Source organism: Chiloscyllium punctatum, chromosome 15 (assembly GCF_047496795.1).
Source record: "Chiloscyllium punctatum isolate Juve2018m chromosome 15, sChiPun1.3, whole genome shotgun sequence".
Lineage (NCBI taxonomy): Eukaryota > Metazoa > Chordata > Chondrichthyes > Orectolobiformes > Hemiscylliidae > Chiloscyllium > Chiloscyllium punctatum.
The window spans coordinates 103,136,991-103,144,741 of NC_092753.1; the positions used below are offsets into that span (position 1 = coordinate 103,136,991).

Consider the following 7,751-nt stretch of genomic DNA (forward strand, 5'->3'; position numbering starts at 1 on the left):
GGATCTCAATTTGTTGCGTTGTGTGGGCTATGTAATAGGGCAGATTTTGTTTTTACATTGTTTTAAAAAAGAACATAATGTGTAACTTCAATCAAACTTGTAACCTTAAAACAAATTGTTTGAGGTCCTTGAGGCCCTGATTTGTTCAAAATTCTACAATGCTGTTTCAAAAAAAGCAATTGTGTCACTGGTCATGCCTTAGCCAGATGAGAGTATTGTATTGGAGTATCCTTGCTGCTTTTTTTTAAAAGCAGAGTGTTCATAAAAAAATGCATTTTAATGTTGATGTTTTGTTAAGATTTTTAGAGAATATGAGAATTTGAGGCTTAGCTGTTTCAGTTCTTTCAATTAATGTTCAGACTTCATTGGCCTCCTTCATATTGCAAATTCAAAGAATGTTGATCTCTACCAAAGTTGCCATGTAATTCTGGCTGTTTTATTTGGAAAGTTTCATTTGGAGAACATATTTTAATATATTCCGCATTTGTTCCCCACGAATATTTGAGATTTAAATCTGAACTGGAACTGCCTCTTAAATGGCTAAAGCACAGGAAACATTTTGATGTTTTCTAATAATTTGGTGAAGTGAGCAGACAGGTGGCAGATGAATTCAAATGCAAACAGGTGTGAAGTGATTCATTTTGGGAGGAAGAACATGGAGAAATAGTGGTGGTATTGTTCGAAAGGAGTTGGCGGAGCAGAGGAAGCTGGGAGTCACCTGTGCATAAATTACTGAAGGAGAGGTTGACGGTGGCTAACATTTCTAGGCTTAATCAGAAGGGGTATAGAGTACAAAAACAAGAAAACTATTTTTAAAAGTACAAATATATATTCAATCTCAGCTGGAGTATTTTGTTCAATTCTGTGCATTATAGTTTAGCAGGTATACAGGTACAGTAAGTAATTAGAAAGGCAAATAGAATGTTATGAGTTAAATGAGATAGAATATAAAAGTAGAGAAATCTTAATAGACCGTAGAGAATATTGCTATGAAACAATAGCTGGACTTCTGTGTACAGTTTTGGTCACTGTCCTTAATGAGGGATAGCTGAAAATGTGTTGCTGGAAAAGCACAGCAGGTCAGGCAGCATCCAAGGAACAGGAGAATCGACATTTCAGGCATGACCCCTTCTCTGAAACGTCGATTCTCCTGTTCCTTGGATGCTGCCTGACCTGCTGTGCTTTTCCAGCAACACATTTTCAGCTCTGATCTCCAGCATCCGCAGTCCTCACTTTCTCCTCCTTAATGAGGGATATACTTACATTGAAAGTTAATTAAAGTAGGTTCAGTTGGGTGATTCCTGGGATGAGTACTCAGTCTTTGAGGACAGGCTGAGCAGGTTGGATCTATCTCTATTAGAGTTTAGAGGACTGACAGGTGATAAGAGTTGACAAGATACATGTGGAAGGATGTTTCCCCTTGTGAAAGAATCTAAAACTGGGGGTCATATTTTAAAAATAAGGTATCTCACATTAAGACAGAGATGATGAGAAATTTGTCTCAGTGGTTAATTGGTCTGCAGAATTCTCTTCCCCAGACACCAGTGAAGGCTGGATCATTGAATCAGTTCAAAGGATGTTATACCAATTCTTGATTAGTAATGGAGTCAAGGGGGAGATGGGAGGGAGGGCATGTAAGAAAATGGAGTTTAGACCACAATCAGATCAGTCATCATCTTAATCAACGGTGGGTAGGCTTGACACACTAAATGGCCTACTCCTGCTCTTATTTCTTATAATTTTATGTTCTACTTTATAGAATGGCTAGTCAATCAGAATTGAAAGCATTACTCCAAAATGATGGCTAATTATGCAGTATATGAATTTAACAACACCATGTTTTTCTGTATTTCATTGTTTGATAAATAAACTCCAGTATAGGTGGTTCTGTAATGTGCGTTTTGTTAATGTAAATTCACTGTAACACGATTGATGAATTGGGGACACTATTTCTAAAGCGTGAACGTTTGAAACATGTGTTGGCTGTAACATGATTACATAGCCAACACTAAGTGCTGTTTCTGAAGTGCAATTTTTCTCTAATGCAAGGTGGCACAAGAACGCAACTGTCACATTACAGCAGAATTTTCTGGATGCTAATTACTCTAAAGCCTCACCATTTGCACATCTGCATTCACTTGAGTCCTTGTTCCTCAATCCTACTTATTTACCCCTTTTTCAAAAAATAAATTGCTCCTTTATTCTTCTACCAACTTGAATAGCCTCATTCTGTGTTAAATTTAATGTCATTTATCACACATTCCACAAAAGGAAGGAGACAAAAGGCAAATAGCTATAGGCCATCTGTTATTGTACAGTCATACAGCATGGAAACAGACCCTTCTGTTCAATCAGTCCATGTTGACCATAATCCCAAACTAAACTAGTCCTACCTGCCTGTGATTGGCCCATATTCCTTCAAACATTTCTTATTCATGTAATTATTCAAATATCTTTTAAATGTTGTAACTGTACCTGCATCCACCACTTCCTCTGGACGTTCATTCCACACATTTTAAAAAATATTGCCCCTCATGTCTTTGTTAAATCTTTTCATCCTTTCATCTTAAAAGTATGCCCCCAGTCTTGAAAGTCCCCACACGAGGAAACGACATTCACCATTCTCTCTATCTTTACCCCTCATGATTTTATAAACCTCCAAAAGGTTACCTCTCAACCTCCTACTCTCCAATGAAAAATGACTCAAGCTATCCATCCTGTCCTTATGCACAAACCCTCCAGTTTTGGGAAATTGTAAGTGTATTATAAAGAATGTAACAGCAGAGCATATATAAATATAGAATATGATACGCAGAATCAGCATGGCTTCATGAAGGGGAAATCATGCTTGATAAACATACTAGAGTTTTCTGAGGAGCTAACAAACAGGATCGATAAAGGATAGTGGATATATTTGGATTTTCAGAAGGTAATGATAAAAGGCCACATATCAGGCTACCCAATAAGCCCATAGTGTTATAACTTGTCTATTAGTACAGACAGGATTGGCTACCTCTGATGGAGATTTGGGATAAGAGGGCACTTTCAGAATAATAAACTCTAACTAATGGTTTGGCACACGCATTAGTGTTGGGACCACAATTATTTACAAAATTTGTTACTGATTTGGAAGAGGAAGGTGAATATACTACAGCCAGGTTTTCAGATGACACAAAAATGGTAGGAACACAGTCAGATCACCTAACAAGACAAAAGACTTGGTAGGTGAAATATAATGTGGAAACATGTGAGGTTATGCATTTTAGTAGGATGAATAGAAGAGCCAAATAGTATTTAAATGGAGAAAGACTTCAGAAAGCTACAAAACAGAGTGGTTTGAAAGTCCTCATAAATGAATCACAAAAAACTAGCAACCAAGTTCAGTAGACAACAGGGAAGGCAGAGAATGTTGGCCTTTACTTCAAAGGAAATGGTTTACAGGGTTGTTCTGCTTTAACATGCATTTTGTTAATGTGAATTCGCTGAAACGCAATTGACAAATTGGGGACACTTTCTCAAGCATGATTACATTGCCAACATTTTAAGTGATTTTTTAGCTAACACAGGGTTGCACAAGAATGCAACCATCACGTTAATCAAAGAACTACATGTACAGATAGGGAGAGTTTGCTAAAACTGTACAAGGTATTAGTCAGGCTGGAATACTGTCAACAGTTTTGGGCACCTTATTGAAAGAAAGATATATTGCTATTGGAGGCAGTTCACAGAAGGGTCACGAAAAGGGTATGGAAGAATTGTCTTACATAGAGAAATTGCATTGGTTGGGCTCATGAATTTAGAAGAATGAGAATCAACCTGATTGAAACATTCAAGATTCTTAAGGGGTTTTGCAGGGTAAATGCATAAAGGTTGTTACCCCTTATGGTAGAGTCTGGGGCCAGAGGGAATAATTTCAGAATATGAGACTGCACATTTATGACGAAGGAAAATTTTATTCTTTCAGTAGTGAATCTGTGGAAATCTTTACCACAGAGAGCTGTTAAGGTTGGGTCATAAAGTATATTCAGGCTGAGACAGATTTTTAATCAGTAAGCGAATCAAGGGTTTTGGGGAAAAGGCAAGAAAATGAAGCTGAGGGTTATCAGGTGAGCCATGATGGGCTGATTGGCCTACTTCTGTTACTGTCTTATTAAATCTATTTGTCTTCTTGTAAGTTGGTACAACTTTCACCTATACTCTCAATTGGGTGTCAAACTACAAATCTCCAACTCCTCAATCCAAATGATTTGTATGAAATATCGTGAATGACAGTAGCTCCCGAGGGACAACATTTTTGCCAAACTAAGAAAATTTCAACTGCAACCCTGTTTTCTGTTCCGATCTTTCAATCCAGAATGGCCTTTTTCCACAATTCTATGATTCTAGGACTCCACACACCACAGCCTTTATTGTGCAGCACCTATTTGAAGCTGACATTAGGCACACCAGATTTTCAAAAGGCAAATGGAGACTGACTTACAAACCTTGGGAAGTTCAGACTTTGACTGAAACTTTGGGCAACTAATGCCAGGATTTTGTGGAGCAGCATTTAAAGGTGAGATCATCTCCCAGAATACATCCAAACAGGGTTGGTCCATCGATAGTTTAAAGTTGCATCAGCAACGGAGTTGGCAGAGCAGAAAGGTCATGACAATCCCTTGGAGACATTGATGGTGAGCTGGGGCTGGGATACAGATGTGTTGTATGCACTTTGAGAAATGTTTACATGAAAGACTGCAAAAATGCCCACAAACTTCCAGCTCATAAATTTGTTCATATTTGCTAAAATCAGCAATTAGCAAAAACAGGCACATTTTCTTATTAAGAAATTGTCACGCCATTTGATGAAAAACTGGGGCTGTGTTAACAAAACTGGAAAGTCAAGTCATGGAGACGACAACATTATAATATTTAACTCTTTGTTCGTTGCCTATTGTTAAAAACGTTCACTGAAGTTGACAAAACTCTGGACATCCTTGTGGATTATGATGGATATTGGAAGGTGACATAATATTTTTGTCAAACCAACTGGTGTTGGAAGACACTTATTGAATTGGTGGTTTAGGCAGAATTTGCAAAAGAAATTTGGTGAAGAGAGTGGACAAGGAGCGTTTTCTGTCCCAAGACAAGAATATTATTTGGTGATGTTTTGATTTCAGATCTATCTGTAGAGACACGATAAGCCAGTCTTACTGCTTTGACCATTTGCCGTCAGCATGCAGCTTTTGTCTCTCACTTCATTTTGAGTTTCACTGTTTTGTTTTTAATCAGGATACAGTCTGTTGAAGTTTTGTGCGTCTGGGTATGAAGCCTGGGCCTGTCCATCATCTTGGTGCCAAGACCCGGGCTGGAGGGCGCACTCGCCACTGCTGCTTTTTATTATAAAACAAAAAGCCACCCGACCGCCCCGCCGCCATTGTCCAATTGCGCCATTTTCCAACCAACCAGGAAGCTCCGCGGGACTGCGCCCCGCGACCCACCCCCGTTGCGCGGCCCCGACACCCGCTCCCCAAGCAGCAAGAACGGGCACGCGCACAGGCGCGCCTCACCCTCTTTCACCCCCACCCCCCATCGCCAGCCCCGTCGCCATCCGCAGTCGGCGACACAAAGGGAAAGGCCCCGGGCTGGGCCGAAGCTGGACGCCGCTCCCGCTCCGAGTGAGGACGGGCTGAGGTAGCGGGTGGTTTTGTTCCCCAACCTTCCCTTGAGCCCCGGGCCCGCTAGGCGGAAGGCGGGCAGCCAGGCGGCGGCGGCGGGAAGCGGGGCCGGCCGCGGGCGCTGACTGACAGCTTACCTGAATGCCAATCTTCATCAGACTGACACCTCGCTGCAGCAATCAGCCCCACACAGCGCACAACGTCAGCACGCACACGCCGCACCGTGCGCCCCACAGACGGCACGCACAGCGCGTAGCTCACTGCATATTCATGAGGGGGTGGGTCATACCCCACACATGGCCCACCTTCAACAATGGACACGACGCTACATATTCATCAGAAGGGCGGAGCTTTGACCAGTCCCAGCCCAGCCCGCGCCTCTAGCACCGCCCCCTGCAGGCCAAGTCCCCACCCCCGGCCCCGCCCCCGTCCCCTGGGTCAGAGCCAGGTCGGGCCTGTTCCCTCAGTCCATCCTTTTGCAGCCTGTGGGAGGTGGGTGCTGGAGCTGTGGATGTTGTGATAAAATGGCTCGTACAATTGCAACAGTTAAAAACCACCTGATGAAGGAGCAGTGCTCCAAAAACTAGTGCTTCCAATTGAACTTGTTGGACTATAACCTGGTGTTGTATGATATTTGACATTTTAAAGGCAGTTGGATGGGTATATGAATAGGAAGGGTTTGGACGGATATGGGGGCAGGTGGGACTAGATTGGGTTAGGATATCTGGTTGGCATGGATGGGTTGGACCGTAGGGTCTGTTTCGGTGCGGTGCATCTTTATGACTACTTTTCGTGTTATGTGAGAACTTAGGACTAAGCATCCCAGTTTCAAAATAATGGGTCACCCATTTAAAACAATAATGAAGGGGAAAAAATGATATCAAAGATTGTGATTCTTTGGAATTCCCTTCAAAAATGTGATGAATGCAGAATCTTTAAATATTTGTAAGGTAGGGGTGGATAAGGTGAATTAAACATTATTGGGGATATGCGACTGGAGCAGATGAATTAAATATTACAAATTAGGCCTGTTTCTCTAGAATTTAGATGGTTAACTGATGTAAAACAAAGATCATTACAGCGCAGTAAAGGCCCTTGATGTTGTGCCAACCTGTGAAACCAATGTGAAACCCATCTAACATACGCTATTCCATTTTCATCCATATGTTTATCCAATGACTATTTAAATATAAAGTTGACGAGTCCACTACTGTTGCAGGCAGGGCATTCCACACCCCTATTACTCTCCGAGCAAAGAAACTACCTATGACATCTGTCCTATATCTATTACCCTTCAATTTAAAGCTATGTCCCCTCGTGCTAGCCATCGTTATCCGAGGAAAAAAGCTCTCGCTGTGCACCGTCTAATCCTCTGATTATCTTATATGTCTCAATTAAGTCACCTCAAACTCCTCTCTAATGAAAACAGCCTCAATTTCCTCAGTCTTTCCTCATAAGGCCTTTCCTCCATACCAGGCAACATCCCAGTAAATCTCCTCTGAACTCTTTCCAAAGCTTCCACATCCTCCCTATAATGCGGTGACCAGAACTGTACGCAATACTCCCAAGTGCAGCCGCACCAGAGTTTTGTACAGGTGCAACTTGACCTCATGGCTCTGAAACTCAATCCCTCTACCAATAAAAATGAACACACCGTATGCCTTTTTTTGTTGTAAATATTTTTAATATTGAAAAGAAAATGGGTTTTGAGTTTTTGTTTACAAAATTAACACAAAATAGTGTAACCACTATACAGCATCAATATAAAATTAAGAAAACTAACTACTAATCTACTGTACAAACTACCAAAACACAAAATAAGATATAAGATGATTCTATATATAGTACATAACTCACAACAAAAAAAGAAGGTAAATAAATGAATAAGCATTCAAAATAAAATTATATCAAATCATAACAAAACCCGCATTTATAAGGGATTCTTCCCCCAGGGGCCACCAAACCAACAAACATCATCCTCATGGCTAAACAAAGGCCCTAAACAGTATGGCTGATACATCTGCATCGGTGTAGTTCAAAAAGGGCTGCCATGTCCTATAAAATAATTCCGTTTTTTGGTGCACCATATTCGTA

General features: G+C 41.0%; 1 protein-coding gene across 2 annotated transcripts in view; it reads right to left on the reverse strand.

Annotated features, from left to right (window-relative positions):
- LOC140486540 (homeobox protein PKNOX1-like) overlaps nt 1-5,896 on the reverse strand; it is a 114,468-nt gene extending 108,572 nt beyond the window's left edge. The window contains exon 1 of one of the 2 annotated variants that reach the window (XM_072585822.1): nt 5,795-5,896. The gene's annotated coding sequence lies outside the window, so the exon portion shown is untranslated. Of the gene's footprint in view, nt 1-4,484; nt 4,518-5,794 lie in introns of those variants that run through there. The other variant, XM_072585824.1, reaches the window with a different exon arrangement.
- Nucleotides 5,897-7,751: the final 1,855 nt, after the last annotated feature.